The following is a 17079-nucleotide window of genomic DNA, read 5'->3' on the forward strand; positions in this document are numbered from 1 at the left end:
AACCCCCTCCTCTCAATCCTTTAACCTCTTGGGCCAAGTCTTTTACTCTGAGCATTGGAGATAAAAATCCCTGCCCTCCAGTATTACTGGGAGGATCAAATTCGACACTGTGCACGAACACCCCCATGCCCAATGCAAGGTGTTTTCAGTATTCAAAGGATGTGGACTGAATGTGACATTCCAAATAGAAAAAAAACAGCAATAACTCACATGCATTTGTCTGCTCGTGCTGCCATAACAAAGCACCGAAGATTGGGTGGTTTAAATAACAGAAATTTATTAGGACTTCCCTGGCGGTCCAGCGGTTAAGACTCTGCACTCCCAATGCAGGTGGCACGGGTTCGATCCCTGATCGGGGGGCTAAGATCCTTCACTCGGCGTAGCCAAAAAGACTAACAAACAAACAGAAATTTATTTTCTCACAGTCTTGGAGGCTGGAAGTTCAAGTCAAAGTGTCGGCAGGGTGGGTTTCTCCCGAGTCCTCCCTCCTTGCTGTGTCTTCACACGGTCTTCCCTCTGTGCATGTCTGTGTCCCAGTCTCCTCTTCTTATAAGGACACCAGTCAGATTGGATAAGGAAGGGTCACCCTAATGACTGCACTTGATTTATTTACTACTTTAAAGGCTGTCTTTCCAAAAACAGTCGCATGCTAAGGTGCTGGGGGTTAGGACTTCAACATATGGATTTGAGGTGGGAGACACAATTCATCCTATCTTGAAAAAAAGACTGGATGCCTACCCAGGTCAAGGGGAGCAGAAGGGGCGACCACCCACCTCATCTCACATCCACGGCAGGCAGGTGATGGAAATCTCTGTCCTCACTCCTGTTTACTTCTCCAAGTGCGTTCACCACGTGCTACCACCTGATACAACCATCTCCCTTTGTAGTTTCGGTTCCAGTCTCCCTGAGGAAAATTAGAAGCAAGTCCCAAAGCAAACCTCGGCCAGAGGGTTGTAAGTGAAGTTGGCGAGCACACCCCTCTTCTTTGTTTCATAAGAGAAGCTTGTGGCAGATGCTTCCTCAAAGCTGAGACATGCTCTGCAAACATCACCGAGAGGTCACTGTGGCATGGAGCACACGAATCCTGGACTCTCAGGCCTTTCTGAGTAGGCCAGTCATGCAAACAAATATTGGCCTATGTGTTAGGAGCCGTAGAACATCAGATGGGCCTCGATGAAATTACATATTGGATTCCATGAAAACTGGGCAGTAATTCTCACGAGAAGTTTAACATCTCTTCCTACTGTCTTTTTTAAAAAAAAAAAAAAATAGACTTTTTTTTAAAGAGCAGTTTTAGATGTACAGAACGGTTTAGCATATAGTACAGAGAGTTCCCAATTTTCCTCCTCCCACACACCATTTCCAGTGTTAACATCTTTTATGTAACAGTAGTACATTTGTTACAATGAATGAATCAATATTGATAAAATCCACAGCTGACATTAGAGTTCACTTCCGTTTCTGTACAGGTCTACCTGTTTGGACAAATGCAAAATGTCATGTATCTGCCACTACAGTATCATGCAGAATCCATTGACTGCCCTGAAAATCCCTTGTGTTCCCCGTATGCGTCCCTTCTTTCCCATCCCCAGAACCCCTGGCAACCACTGATCTTTTCAGTTTTGCCTTTTCTAGAATGCCGTAGAGTTGGACTCATACAGTATGTAGACTTTTCAGATTGGCCTCTTTCACTTAGTGATAGGCATTTAAAGTTCCTCCTTGTCTTCCCATGCCTTGATAGCTCATTTCTTTTTATTGCAGAATGATATTCTATTGTATGGATGTGCCACAGTTTGTTTATCCATTCACCTACTGAGGACCATCTTGGTTGCTTTCGGTGTTTGGTGAGTAAAACTGCTGAACATTCCTGTGTGGGTTTTTGTGTAGACATAAGTTTTCAACTTAGTTGGGTAAACACCTAGGAGCATGGTTGCTGGATCGTATGTTTTGCTTTGTAAGAGACTGCCAAACTGTCTTCCAAAGTGGTCTTACGTTTCGCATTCCCACCAGCAACGCGGAAGAGTTCCTGTTGCTCAGCACCCTGTTAGCATTTGATTTTTTGCCGAGCTGCGTGGCTTGTGGGATCTTAGTCCCAAGACCAGGGACAGAACACAGCCCCGGCAATGCAAGCGCCAAGTCCTAACCCCTGAATTGCCAGGGAATTCCCCATATTTTGTCTTAATGTGCGTTTTCATTGTGATATGTGATATTCTGCATCTTTTCATATGCTTGTTTGCCATCTGTATATCTCTTTGGTGAGTTTTTTTTTTCCAGATCTTTTGCCCATTTTTATTCTGTATTGTTTTCTTATTGTTGAGTTTTGAGAGTTCTTTGCATATTTTGGATATAATCCTTTATCAGATATGGATTTTGCAAATATATCTCCCAGTCTGTGGTTTGTCTTTTCATTAACAGTGTCTTTTGCAGAGCAGAAGTTTTTAATTTCAGTGAGTCCAATTCATCAGTTTTTTTTTTTCACGGATCATGTTTTTGGTGTTGTATCTAAAAACTCACTGCTAAACCCAAGGTTGTCTAGATTTTCTCCTACATTACCTTCTAGGAGTTTTATGTTTTTGCTTTTTACTTTTAGGCCCATGATCAATTTTAAGTTAGTTTCCGTGAAAAGCCTTGAGGTCTGGGCTAGATTAATTTTTTTGTTTGTTTTGTCTATGGATGTCTGTTGTTCCAGCACCATTTGTTAAAAAGGATATTCTTTCTCCATTGAAATACCTTTGCTCTTTTGTCAAAAATTAGTTGACTATATTTGTGTGGGTTCCTGCTGCCTTTTTATTAAACATTTGGCTACTGTTTAGGGGGAATACTGATAGCATTTGTTGCGATCGGATTCTTGTATTCCAGCCCCCTGCAGTCAGCAACCAAAAATACTTGTTTGGAATATAGATATTGTGCAGTGGATACCTGTGTAGATCATTGCTGCTCACAGCCTCCAAATTAACCTTTATACTTTTGTCAGAACGCACTAGCTCCTTTCCTGCTCTACTTTAATGTGCTTTTTCTCCTCTTTTCTTACACCATTCGAAAAATCTGCAAAACAGATTAAATAAAATAGTCTAATTTAACACGTTCCTACCACCCGTCTAGCATTCAGAAGGTGGAATTTCTCGGTGTTATTAGGATAAATGTAGGGGGTCGCGTTTCCTGTCTGAGGTCTTACAGAGTCCCTGGGGGCTCCTAGGAGTCTGTGATAAAAGTGCTCGACTCCTTACTTGCAAGAAGATCGTTAGGATTATTGGGACACGATCAAACAGGCAAGATGGATTCCAAGCTCCCTCGCATTGTTAGCTACGGAAGACCAGCTGTAAAAAAAGTGGTCACACCGGGTCCTAGTTTGGAAGCGAGGATTTCCACCACTTTCTCATACTTTAAATGATTGGCGTCTGCCAAGTAATCAAAACATACCAAGGAACCTTTTCATCGTGTTCAGTTCGGAATTTCCAAGCGGCTAACAACAAGCACGGCTGGCAAGCCAGAGGGCCAGTTTGGCTGCGCGGCTACTCGAGAGTATGCGGTAGCCGGGGGCCGTGTCCCAGTAAAGCCGAGAGCTGTAATGATGTCAACTTGTTATTTACTTTCCAAATCTGAATGACTGAGCAAGGCGAAAGGAGAATCAATCAACCACAATGTGACCCTACAGGCGGAAAAAACGCAGCGCTCCCATCAGCAGGCGGTGGGGGAAGGGAAGCACGTGTAACCCGGGCAGGGTTGCATCAGGAGCTCGCTCGGGTTTTCTGTTGCCCCCCTGGTTTTTCGATTGCCTGTTAATACCTCAGCATCAGTCCTCACAAGCCCAGGGAGCCCGGGAGCAACGACGGGCAAGCTCAAGGGAAGGTCCCACCACGTCCTTTTGGGGGGCCTTGAATGGCAACTGATACAAAATAAGGCAAAATCTATTCTGCTGATTCACAATTATGGAGACTGTGTAAGTGTATCTTTTATTGATGTGCTCTAATAATAATGTGCAGCAACCGTCGTTTTACATCACTGACGTTTCACAGCAATATTTGGCAGCATAATTTTTAGTCTGCCTTTTTGATGGAGGACCAGCCCCTTAAACACTCACTTCGGGCCCCCTCTCCGCACAACCAGTACAGCAAATGGCCCGGTGTCCCAGCAAGGAGCAAGTGAGGTTCCAGTGTAAAACGCTGAGTGTGTACTGGGCTCTTGGGGCGAAGCTCCTTATACGCCAAAGGGAGGGGCAAACTTATTCTAAAATATTCGGCAAAGCAGACACCCAAGGTGCCGGCGGGTGGGTGCAGATGTTTGTTTAAGTGAACTCAGGCCTCGAGTGGGGGGCAGTTGTCGCCAAGCAGGAGGGCAGGCAGGAGCGCTGGGGCCTCGGGTTCACCAGAGCTGGGCCGAGCGAGCTGCGGCAACCTTAGCACTTGGCCGGGGCCCGAGGCCCGACGCCTCCGGGCGGGGGCGGGGGTGAGAAGGCCCGAGGGCCCGGCTTCTTCCCCCTGCCCCCGCCGGGAGCCTCCACCCCGCTGGGCCCGAGTTTCTTTCTCCCCACGCACTGCCGGCTCTTCGCTGGAGGCATTTTGCAAAGGTCGAGGCTCCCCCCTGGGCCCCCACTTTTCCGGGGAGGGGAGGAGACCATTGGGGTGCCCTCCCGGCCGCCGATTTTGAGGGAGCGGCGTCCTCAGGCAGGTTGCAGGGGTTCTGCTAGGGCAGCTGGGCGGCTGCTTCTTGGAGGTGGGGGAGGGTAACAGAGCGGTGGCCCGGTTCCCCCCTCCCCTGGAAACCGCGGTGCTGGTGACCGGGCTCCTGTCCCCTCCTGGCTGGGTCCGGGCCTGGGACGGGGTGGGCACAGGCCTGCGTCTCCTTCCGCCCGCATGGAGGCCACGAGGAAGGGACGGGGTTCGGATACACTAGGGAGACCCGGGTTCCCTTCAGCCACCCCGGGCGCGGCGGGGAGAGCAGAGTCAGGGGTGAGGGACGGGGGAGGGTTGCAGGTTCCCCCGCCGTGGGGACGGGGCGGCTCGGGACGCGAGTCTTGCCCTGGAGCCCTGGGGGAGGGGCTGTGTTGGGGGCGGACTCTCCCCCTCTTGGCTGTGGGGGAGGGCAGGCCTGGTGGCCTCACCCTCCGTGGGGGAGGGACCGGCTTGGGACGCGCCCCTCCCCCCCGGGCGTGTGGGGGGGGTGTCGGGGGGGGACCCGGGCTCCCGTTCCCCGGCGGTGGGGGAGGGTGCGGGCTGGGGGCCGTGGGGGGAGGGGCCGGCCCGGCGGCGGAGGCGGGCTCCCTGGCAGTCCTCCCGGCCGGGGTCGGCGCGCTGGCGGCCGCTCCCCCCGGAGGTCACTGCCCGTGCCGGTCCCTCCTGCCGTCCCGCCCTCTGCCGCCGCCACCGCTCCCGCCCCAGCCCCCCCCCCCCCCCCCGCACTCTCTGCGCTCGGGAGCGAGGTGCCGCCAGCGCCCCCGCCCCGCCGCCGCCGCCGCCGCAGCGCCCTCGGCCGCCATTCGGCATCCGAAACTTTCCAGCGCCCGCGCCTCTCGGGGACTCGGCTGCGGCGGGGCGGGGGCGGCCCGGGGGCGGCGCGCGGCTGCTCCGGGTGCCGGGCCCTCCTCGGCCGCGGCACGGCCCGGGCTCGGCGACGGCCGGCCGGAGGGAGGTTCGGGGCGGCGGCGCCGCCGCAAGTTGCGCTGCTCGCGGCGAGGTGAGTGCGCGGGGCTCGGCCGGCCGGGCGCAGGGTGGGGCGGGGGGGGGCGCCAACTTGTCCCGCGTGGGGGCCGGCGGTTCCCTCCCTCCGGGGTCAGGCCGGCGGCCTGGGGCGCCCGCACGCTCCGTCCGCCTCCGGGGCTTTGGAGGGGCAGGTCCCCAAGTGTCTCTCGGGCTTGGGCTGGGGTGCGGCGCGCTCTCTGCAGGCTGCACAATACCCCGTTTTGGTTGCTCCCCAAAGTGCCGGCGCGTTGGGGGCGGGCGGAGGCTGGGGGGCTCCTTTGTTTCGGGGAGGGGGAGGCGGCCGGCAAGTTTGGGGAAGCGCTCGATTTGTCCCCCGGTGCCCCTTTGTCTGCCCAACCCGGGGTTGGCTGGACGGACCTGCGCCGCCGCGGGATCCCCCGTGGGGGGAGGGGAGCCCCATTCATCCCCGGGCGCGGGCCGGCCAGCCCCGGGCCGGCTGGAAGCGCGGCGGCGCGGGCCCTGGGCGGCTCAGTTCATGAGCCGCAGAAACTGTCAAGGAAGTCGGGAGCTCCCCAGCCCGGGCGAGGAGTGCGGGCTGGGGGCGACTTCGGCGGACGGGGGGGCGTCCCTGGTCGGGCCGGGTCTGCGGAGCGCGGCCTGGGGAGGCTGCAGACCTGTTGCTCCCGGGCTGGGGGGAGGGGTGCCCCCAGATTCGCGTCCTGGGCGCTGCTCCCCAGGGGGACCTTGCCCACGGGGGCCGGTGTTCGGAACGGGGTGGGGCGCGCCTTCGGGGGTCGCCGGAGGTCGCCGGGTCCTTGACAGTTGGGGGCTGCCAGAGGCCCGCGGGCGCTGGGTTAGGGCCTGCCCTTCACGTGCGCTGTCCGTGAGCGGTGAGGCCCGCGCCGGGGCTCGTTCTTAGCACGGCCTCGCATTCTCCGAGCCCCTCGCTTTGGAAATTCCACAAAGTTAGAGTCGGAAGTGGGGTGTTTTTTTTTTTTTTTTCTTTTTTCTTTTCTGTTGCTGATGTTGTAGAGCAGAACCCCAAAAGAAACAGAAACCCATGCCCTATTCCTTGTGCCACGGTTTCTGCTTTGCTTTGTCACATGTGGTTTGACCTGACTGCTGGATGTTTTTCTCTCCAGGCGCGCCGCCTGGGTCCCTGGGTTAACCTGAAAGGGGAGGGGCGGGACTCCAGCCTGGGAGGGGGAGGGGAGCGCCACTCTTCCGTCCTGAACGGTGGCCTCGGTGTAGGAAATTGCCCAGGACGATTTTATGAAAAGTTTACAACTAGTCATTCCTAGGAAAGACGCGATGGGTGGGAGGGGGGTGCGAATGTTGAGTATGGAACAGTTGAGACGTGAAGATGACTCTTTTATGTTTAGGGATGTTAATATCTCAAACGTACGGCAGATTTTCGTGGAAAACCCCCCAGCTGGATGATGAATCCAGGGATGAAAGTTGAAGTGCATCACTTGACCCACTTATTAAGATAGCCCCTTAAGGATATTCTAGACCTGAAGGGAACACACGCCTGTGGGACGAAAATGGAGACTTCAGGTGTTGATTTGGTGTTGTGCACAGCAGGGTGTGTGTCATTGGATCTTCTGAGGTTGGCTCTTCTTGTGCTTCTGTCCAGGGCTTAAGTCACTCCAGGAATTGTCAACACCCCTCATTTAAATTTCACACCTTGACCCTTAAATCTCCCAAAGCTCACCCCTCCTGAAAGTTTGGGTGTTTAAATGAAGTGTGTGGTATCCTAGTTGGTCTCGAATCTCACCTTTAACCATGGGAGTCTCAGTTTTCTCATCTGTGTGATGGCATCATGAGTCTACCTGGGTGAGCTGTTAGGAGGGTTTCAGCGCTAGCCAGCAGAAAGGGGAATAGAGCCCGAGTCCAGCTCCATCAGGACACCTAACGCTTTGCTAGAAAAGCAGCCTTTGTCCCCGTTTGGCCTGAACTAGTGAAAGGGCCCACCCTGTTGTTCTGCTCTACCGTTGACCTTCAAGTCCTGTAACTTTTCTGAGTGTCGTTTTCTGTATGTGTAAAAATAAAAACGGGAACTGAAATCGTGGTGCTCATTGGGTAGTGCAAGGACAGAAAGAGGGAATGTACGTGTAATTTTTTTGAAAACTACAACGCTGCCTGTAAGTTTTAGTTGTTATGGTATTGTGCAGGTAGATAATTTTCCTAATGTTACTCTAATGCCATGCAGTGAGGATTTTACAGGCACTTAATGCCCTGTGTGCAGCAATTATTTTCATTTTACTTCAGAGGACACTGACTTGTTAATATATGGTGGAGGGAGGATTGTTTGATTCCGAAAGCCCAGCTCTTAAGCTTGGTGTTATTTTGCCTTCCTGTGTATACATAGTGTGAATCTTCCCACTTGGAGACAAGCTCGTTAAATTACACACACACACACACACACACACACACAATTTCTCTCTCTCTCTCTCTCTCTTTCTCTCCCTCTCCCACACAGAAGAACCTACATTGAAATCTGTTTGTACACCTAGGTGAATCTCAGCAGAAATCATGAAATGTCCACCACAGTGGAAAGATTGTTTTCATCTGTAGCTTAATTATCTGGTGTGGCAGCCACTAGCCAACATGTGCATATTTAGATTCAAGTTAATTAAAATTCAGTAACAATTCTGTTGTTACTAAATAAACAATTCTGTTCTTTCAGTGCTCTACCCATAATTCACATACCCAATAGATGTGTGTAACTAGTGGCTGCCATATTGGGACAGCGCAGAACTTGCAGAACGTTCTATTGGAAGGCGATTCTCTATAGTTACTGCAAGTAAGGATTAATAAAGAAGGCAGTAAAGAGAGTTAGTTTACTTTTTGTGGGAGGAGGGGAGAGGTTGTAAGAGTTTGAAATAATTTACTGGTAGACTTTTAAAAAAAAAAGGCAGGCCCATTTCAGCTAGCAGGTGACCTAGGAAAGTGATTTCAGTGAGGTTGACAGCTGTGGTTTTTTAGATTGAGGTGGTTTGGATCACTTTTGAATTAGAAAACCAGAACTCCAAGCTGGAGTCTCTCACTGAGTATTTAACCTTGGACACGGCATTTAGTGTCTTTGTGCCTCAGTTTCCCCATCTGAAAAATGGCATAGCCAGTCCCCGTGTTGCCTGCCTTTGAGTGTGTCGTGGCGAACATCTCTTGGGATGGTGGGGAGCCCAAGGTGTCACCGTCAGTGAAGCCCCTCGTAGGTGATTTAGAGGCCTTAGGTGATTTAGAGGCCTTATCTGATATGTTTAAAGCGGTGTTCGCCATGGGCTACCTACCCCTCCCCCCAAGTTTATGTCTTAAGTTTTAAGGTTTAATTTCTTGAGGGTAAAATCTTCTCTTATTAAAAGACTGATCAGGAATCCTTCCAACAAAGTGAGGCTTAACAATAGTCAAAGTATTTTTTAAAAGCGGCTGAGTGCTGGCCGTTTCCTGTATACTGGTCCCTGAGTCAGGATGTTATTTTTATTACTTAGTTGGTGTGTTCTTTGCATAGTCTTTTGTATTTTTTTATAGCAACGTATTAGAAATTTTATTTGTGGTTGGGGGGAAAAACCCAGTTTTGCATCTGTGAGAGAGGTGACTTCCCAGATCCCCCTCTGCCATTTGTCCTCACTCTTGCTTTCTCTCAGGACTGCTGTGACCTGTCAAGCTTTTGAGACACCTGGGATATCCATGATTCTCTTCCAGAGGCGGGCAATGGGTTCCTGCAGAGGGAAGCCAGGCCCACAAGAGCCATCTCATGTAGGTCCTGAGTGTCAGGAATTCAGACCCTTCATCAGTTACCTATTGGGAGGGAGGACCCCACACCCCAACCCTGAGGCTGCCCCCTCTTTGAGCTTTCCGCCAGGTGTCTGGGTCTTGGGCTCTGCACACGTGGTTATTGCCAGGCCTGACCCGGGCCAGAGGACAAGCACGATCACTCTGCCCTGTGAGGCGAGACTGTCCCAGGTGTGGTGTCCCCGGATACCTTGCGTTTGCCTCCTTTTACTCCCTTAAAAAAGAAGAGTACGTGACTTCCAATAAGTTGTTAATCTTTCACCACCCAAGACGTTTAAAAAATAGTTTCAATCAGGAAGCAAGACTAAAGTCATTTTGTAAACTTTTTTTTTAAGTTGGAAAGATAAACTTTTATTTTTTTTTCCATACCTATTTTTAGCGTGAAGGAAGTAACTGGCCTCCTGAGTGGAGACTGGATGTGAGTCTCTCCCTCGGGTCTTGCCCTCCTTGGCCCTCCCTCCTGTCCATCCTTTCCATGGGGCTCGACCAACTGGATGGCCCCGGCCACGTGAGCAGAGCGAGACCCAGCAACCAAAATAAACGCTGGATGTGGGAAGGGACAAACAGTCAACATGTTTGTGGAGGGAAAGAGCCTGCTCTGAGAAAATGAGTTTAAAACCTCAGGGGAAAAACGCAGTCATTAAGGAATGTGCTCCCCGGGAACTTGACCATGGAGGTGGCCGCCTCCTGCAAAGCACTTCTGTGCATTATCGCCGTCATCAAATATTTATTGAGAATCCACTGCCTGATTGAAGATTGCAGATGTGAACTGGAAGCCATTGAAAAGTTAAATTGGAGCAAATTTAAACTTGGAAACAGAGGAGAGAGTATTTTCTTCTGATGGAGGAAGTTGGGTACCGTTTCCATGGCTTTGGTTTGTTCTTGGTAGTTGGGAAGGAAGAGGTGGAGATGGAGCGTGTGACTCGCAGGTTCGAGAGAAAGGGACGTCGTAGGGACGAAGGTAGCGGAGATGGTGGCTTACTGGAACCGTGTTTTCAGTGTTGAGCTCTGGAAGCTTGTGGTCAGCCCATGGTTCTCAGGGCAGTTTTGTCCCCTACCGTCAAGCAGCTTTTGGCAATGTCTGGAGACGTGTGGTTGTCACAAGTTGGGGGAGGGGGACGGTGATGCTCCTGGCGTCCGGGGGGGCGGGGGTGTCCGTGGATGCTGCGTAACATCCCACAGTGCACGGGACAGACCCACCCCAGAGAGCGACCCGGCGCTTAATGCCCGTGATGCCAGGGTGGAGACACCAGCCCTGAGTTCTGCTGTCAACCGTGCAGTCCTGTCTTGAGCAAGGTCCACGGGCAGCTGGATGTCAAGAGAGGTATCCGGCGCTGTGGTTCTCGCGGCTCCCGTAGGCCGTTTTGGGATACATTAGGAAGTAAATGAGAAGGGAAAGGAGGAGTGGGAAGCGGATGGCTGGAGCGGCGCAAGGCCAGGAGCTGTTGGGGGCGGGGGGGGCGGCTGCGAGTCGCCTGAGCTCTGTCTCAACTCGAGTATTTTAGAGCCCCGATGCCAGCGCGCCTGCACGGCTCCTTCCTGCTGGTTTTGCGGATGTCATTGCAGATTTACCGGGTCTCGCTTTTGGTCGGCTTCTTGGGACTTGGGTATTTATCAGGGGAACACCCGGTACCTGTCTGCTGTTTTCGGACCCTCTCTGTGCCCAGCGAGATGTCGGTTAACCTGGACTTGGGGTAACCTCCACCGCCGTGCTTGGGAGGGCGGGCGGACACATCAGTGTGGGAGGCGTTTGCGGCCTGCAGGACTCTGGATGCTGTTTCAGGCCCTGTCCTCTCCTGTGAGTAGTTGATTCGTGAACGGCTGGGGGCAGCTGGGTGCGGACCTGCAGTGGGGCCCTCTCCCACGAATGGGCACTGCTGGCACCTGGAGTCTGGTCCTCCTGAGCCAGCCCGTGGCCTGTGACCCCCCCCCCCCCAGAGGAGTGCCAAGCCCAGCCTGGTTGGGGGCCCTGTGGGCTCCTGGTGATCATGGGGTCGGGGACGTGGCTCTGAGGGAAACTTGGTTTGCAGCCAGCTCACCATGCACTGACCGCCTCTGGGCACATGTTACCTTCTCTAGCCTTAGTTTTCTTCTTGAGAGAGAAAGAAAATAAAATCTGTTTCTCAGGCTTGTATTAACAGAAGGAGGATTATTATCATGCTTGGAGCCCAGTGTCCTTAGGTTTTCCTCTACTCTGAAGTTGGGAATTGGTGTGGAAATATCCAATAATGACAATAATAATATATCTTTTTTAGTTACGGTGGTCTCCATCAATTGCTTGCTTGCTTTTCTTAAGTTAAATTTCAGGGCTGGCATACGCACACAAACACACACACGTGCCGTATTCAGACACATATGTATTCTCTATATATTTCCTAAATTTACTATGTGATAAATTATGAATTTCAGCATGCTTAAATTTCTGTAACCACCACCATCATCAGGATACCAAACAACTAAATTCCGTCACCCCAAAGGTGTCCGTGGTGCTTTCCCTCCATACTCCCCACTCCCTCAGCCCCTAACCCGGGGCACCTGCCGATCAGCTCTGCTCTCCTGGTCTCGGTAATCACATTTTAACTCAGGATGAAATGCCTAATAGTGAATCACTCCACTCTTCGAGCACCTTCCTTGACTCATGAATTTTATATTGTAGCACACTTGGGCCCATGTGTTTTTCTCAGAATGATTTTGCACTGTGGATATTATCAAAAGCAAGGAAAAGCCAAAACTTAGAGCTTCTTAATACTTGTAAGAAATCATAGTGAAAAAATATCGGGTATCTTGTTGGAGCTGCCTATAGGATTTGCACATTTCCTATGCCAGTTGATCCTTGCTGCCAAATCAGTTGAGATGGGACATTTTTGGATGCACTTTCAGAGACTGTTTCTGGAGCAGTACTATGTAAAATGTATCAGTAGGTTAGACTCATGTCTTTTTTTTTTTTTTTTTTTTTAGACTCATGTCTTTAGTTTCAAAAACAGGACACACATTAAGAGGCGTGGTTTTCCCAGTGGGTTGATAACGTGACTAAAAAGTACACTAAAAATATCCAGTTGTGTTTGCATTAGTTTGTTGTAGAAATAAATTCCTATGTCTGTGTTTCTATGTGGTTGTTAACCTGAATATTACCTTGGGTCGTAATCTCACTATTTGTGATCACATAAGGAATATCATGTTTTCTAGAGAATCCTTTGCCTGGCGTTTTGGTGACTTGTGTCCTGCCTTGGGTTGCCTGCCTGCTTGTGTGAAGTTGTTGAACCTGTGTGTGTCCTCACGTGTAGAGTGAAAGGCTTGATGAGCTGATCTTGAGGCCTCTCCTACCCCGTGTTTGCAGATTGTAATGTGGAAAAGGCACACGTTAAATGTTGTGTAGCTCTTTTTTTTTTTTTTTTTTTTTAACACTTTTGTAGGTTAAGGATTATGGTGGTTTTATATTAACTAGCAGTTTGGGTAAACTATGTTCCATGCTTTAACTATCGTTTTACCCATGATTGAAATAAACAATATTCAACTTAACATTGCTAAGTTAGTTGCATGTTTTACTGTAAAAAAAGACCCCAGCAATTCAGAAGACACTTTGGGCTGTGGGGTGCCTCTGAATAACTCTTACGAGTGTTGTAGTTTCCCAGTTTCAGGAGACCCTGTAAAATAAGCACAAACAATACTCGCGGCAAAATTCATAGTGTTTATTCTTGAAGAGAGTGTCTCTGCCTTGAATTCCTGTCATTTTTTCCTATCGTGGTGGATGGAGCTGGAATCCTGAAAAGAAAACATGAGAGTTTTCTTTGCTTACTTCCCTTGAGCCTGGAACCCAGAATATGACCCCAGATAGCCAGCCCGGAGCACTTTCCTTTCTGGAACACTTACCACCAACCCCCAGGGAGAATACAGAGGCAGGAGGAGGTGAGGACTCTCCCCGCCCCCCCACCCCCCCACCGGCGTGATGATCACCTTCTCTCTCTCCAAGATGTTGAAGACTTTCCTCATGTCTACCGCAACCTGGACACCCAGCCTCATCCATGTTGGAGCAAGGCTAGAGGGACACTGTCCGCTTCTTGGGAGAACTTGACTCATACTATTATAGACTTGCCCGTTGTCATTGGGCTTTAGAGTCTGTGTGAACATCCGGTATCGAATTTGCAAACACTTCTGCTTGTTTAAACTTTCCAATAGATGGAAATTTGGGCAAAAGAAGCTTACTGTATGTGATGCCATTTTATTTCTTAAATCAGTAATAACAAATACTTTAATATGGTAAGACCACGTAAGTCATGATTGGGAACTGGAGAAAATTCTGTGTAACTGAGCAGTGCTTTTTGTTTCTAGTGCGTTGGGGTGATTTTTAGCCTTAGCTGGGTCAGCTCTACCCGTCGAGGTACGCTTCTTATCTTGACATCCGTTTGAAGATGAGAAATGAGAAAGTGGAGTTGGAGGGATGTTACCCCGTTCATATGATGCAGACATCTGTAGCACCGGTATGCAAACATAATTCTCAGCACCTATAAAGTTCCAGGTGGTTGCCGAGTTTTAGGCTGTATTTAGAAAAGCAACTGAGCAGAGAACTGATGTCTCTACCATTTGATTCATTTGGGAGACAGAACAAACTTGGGTCCTTGCCTTAGGTTCTTTTCCCAGCAGAATCTTATCAGGCATTCTAATCCCTTGAAACTCGAATGCCAACTCTGTGTTGGTAAAGACTCAAGTATTCACAGTTATCAACGTAAAAACAAGGGTTGCCAGTCCCTGACAGTCACAGGTCAGTCTTGGGAGACACGCTTTGGTTTAACTCCTAATCTGATTATGAAAAAATATCACATTAGGTTTGTATTTCTAAGATGCACGATGATTCTGTGCCAGTTTCAACAATTTCCAGAGATCTGTAGCGTAATTCTTCAAAAAGCCTTGCCAGGAGAAACAGCGTTGGAGGGGCACCCAGCTCAGAAGTTGGTGAAAATAAGAAGTAATGATCTCATGTGTCCAGTGCATGACAGAAATTGTTGTAGACCAGATGAGAACAAGGGGAGAGGCCTGTGGAAATTAGACTTGCCTGATAAATTTCATGGGCCGCCTGGTACATTTCCTTGAAACCAATAGTCTCCATGTTTAGTTGGGGCAGAGGGTGACAGAAATGCCTCGTCTCAGGTTTTAATTCGCAAAGTGGGCTCCCAAGTGGACCGCATAGCCTCTGGCAGTGACAATGCGATTTACTGGAGCGCAGGAAGAAACTTAAGTTCTCTGTTTATGTATGTTTATTTAATAGTTACAAAATGTCTATTTGTGGTCTATGGAAAATGCATATAATGTTTGTTGTGTGTTATCTCTAGTTAATACGTTACATGAGTTGGAGTTAATGCTTAAAAGGTTTTCACTGAGAGGGATATGCAATGAAAAAGCATCTAGAGATCACTGATGGGGTCCCCAGAGGTGATGAGGGGCTGATATTGAAGTCCCTGAATAAAGTGGGACACAGATGTATTCCCCTGCCACGATGTGTGTGTGTGTGTGTGTGTGTATACACACACATGTGTTGTGACTGAGATCTGCCAGCTTAAAGATTGGACATCCCTCCAGAGGCACAGCTATTAATGATGTGATTTGGGGAAGAAAGAACAACGTTGACAGGGTACTGTGCACGTTTTGGATCTACAGGATTGTGCGTGTTTTTAAAGCTGAAAAAATATTTGTGTTTCAGAACCAGATGACAATATCCCAGTTGCAGGTGCACGAGGAAACTTTGGAACAATGCTGTGCTTTTTAAGTATTTCATGACACCGCAGTGTTTTCATAATCACTTAATTCTGTTTATAAATCAGCTGCTTTCATTGACGGATGCCCTCAGGGCTCCCCAAAACCAGGCTTTTTGTCAATTATGTGATTCAAACTTTAAAAGATGTGAGATAGCGCTGGAACTGGGTTGTGATAAAAGTCTCTGGGTGCCTTCAGTCTGGCTGTTTATTTGTTGTTGTTTTTTTCCAGAAACATATTTCATCCATCATGGTTGTCATTAAATCTTTTATTTTTTTACTTTTTGCATTTCACATTAGAGGCTTTTTAAAAGAGAAAACTGTCATTTTGGTTGATGCTGTATTACTGGTGTTACAGAGAGTAAATAAATACAAAAGTTACATTCGCAACCCAGACCACATTGTGGGCTGTGGAGGTGAGACATAGGACTCACCTCCAAACTTCAGGTCTTTGGCTGAGGTCGTTTGCTGAGAATGGCTGAAGCTTTGGTTTTCGTGACACTAAATGTCGACCGCAAGTAGTTCCAGGTTTCCACAGCAGCGTTTTTGTTTGTTTAATTTGAAATGATTGATACGTTAGCTTCGGTTTTGGTGTTTGTGCCTATGTCTCCCTTTGTGGACACTGAGTTTGCAGCGTAGCTTTGTATGTAAAGGGAAGCAGAGACCTGCACTGTGCATGCAGACGCCTGCAGCTAGCGATGCTCTTGTTCTCCATACCGTCGGGGCGCCAGGACCACACCTCATTTCACTCTCGTCAGGGTCCCCGTGGGCATTCATTTGTCCTTTGGTAAACTGGTATATTTATCTCCTCCTTAAAAAAAAAAAAGATTGCTTTTCTTTACAGTAATATTCAGAAGGCACCTACTGTGAAGAGAGGAGCAGGAAGTAGAATTTTTTTTTTTTTTGTCTGCACCACGTGGCCTGCGGGATCATAGTTCCCCCACCAGGGATCGAACCCAGGCCCTCCAGGCCCTCGGCAGTGAAAGCACGGAGTTCCAACCACTGGACGGCCAGGGAATTCCCAGGAAGTAGAATTTTTGACATCTACATTGTGCACCTTTGTCTCTGCTCTCCAGAGATCAGGACATTTAAGCTCCTGTAACAAATTTAGTTTTAATGAAAGTCTTGGGGAATGTCCTTTATCTGCCCCGTGCCTGCCCATCTAAGAGGAGGGAGAAATTACACAAAGTATTTTGCTTTTAGCCAGTTTCCTTGAGCCTTGTCCAAGTCCTGACTTCTTATTGCCAGCAGGTCAGCTAGACACTGGTCAATCGCTTCAGCTCTGGACAGGAATCTTTTTCTGTCTTTGTTGTTGATAATTTTCTAATAATTATTCATTTGATTATTTGCCAGCCAAATTACCCTAAATAACATTCAGAGATGTATCTGAGAATAGCCCCATCCTGAGACTGTTCGCAGAAGTGGGCACAAAATTTGATTTTATTTCCTAAATGCATACCTCAGGTACTCATGAAGTGCAGAGATCTGTGTATACTCTCTGGGAATTAGAGGCACAGGTGTACAGAGCAGGAATGTAGGGGAATAGTAGCACCAAATGGTTGAGTCAACGGGACATGAACTCTCCAAGTATGCTAACCTTTGAGGGAAGATCTAAAAACAAATGAGTTTGTGGCGTTGTGAATTACCGTTCATGTAATTTCTGTCAAGGAAGGCAGTTACTTCTTCTTGGGAAGCTTGGGTTATTAAAATTAGCTATCTTCATTTTCCCACAAAAATAAAAATCAATTGTAGTTCAGATAATTGTATGTGGGGCTTTACAACTGGAAATTTGAAGTTAGCAAAATTATACACCCCTGATTAATTACATGAGTATACTCAAACTAAATATAGGATAAGATTAGCTCATGGAAATAGTTCCTTTTTCTCTCAGTAGGTAC

General features: G+C 49.0%; 1 protein-coding gene across 5 annotated transcripts in view; it reads left to right on the plus strand.

Annotated features, from left to right (window-relative positions):
* The first annotated feature begins 4546 nt into the window (after window positions 1-4546).
* TBL1X (transducin beta like 1 X-linked) overlaps window positions 4547-17079 on the plus strand; it is a 226573-nt gene continuing 214040 nt past the window's right edge. Inside the window, exon 1 of one of the 5 annotated variants that reach the window (XM_036839112.1) lies at window positions 4547-4567. The gene's annotated coding sequence lies outside the window, so the exon portion shown is untranslated. Of the gene's footprint in view, window positions 4568-5444; window positions 5674-17079 lie in introns of those variants that run through there. The other 4 variants (XM_036839113.1, XM_036839111.1, XM_036839115.1 and 1 more) reach the window with 4 other exon arrangements.

This window comes from Balaenoptera musculus, chromosome X, assembly GCF_009873245.2.
Source record: "Balaenoptera musculus isolate JJ_BM4_2016_0621 chromosome X, mBalMus1.pri.v3, whole genome shotgun sequence".
Taxonomy (NCBI): domain Eukaryota; kingdom Metazoa; phylum Chordata; class Mammalia; order Artiodactyla; family Balaenopteridae; genus Balaenoptera; species Balaenoptera musculus.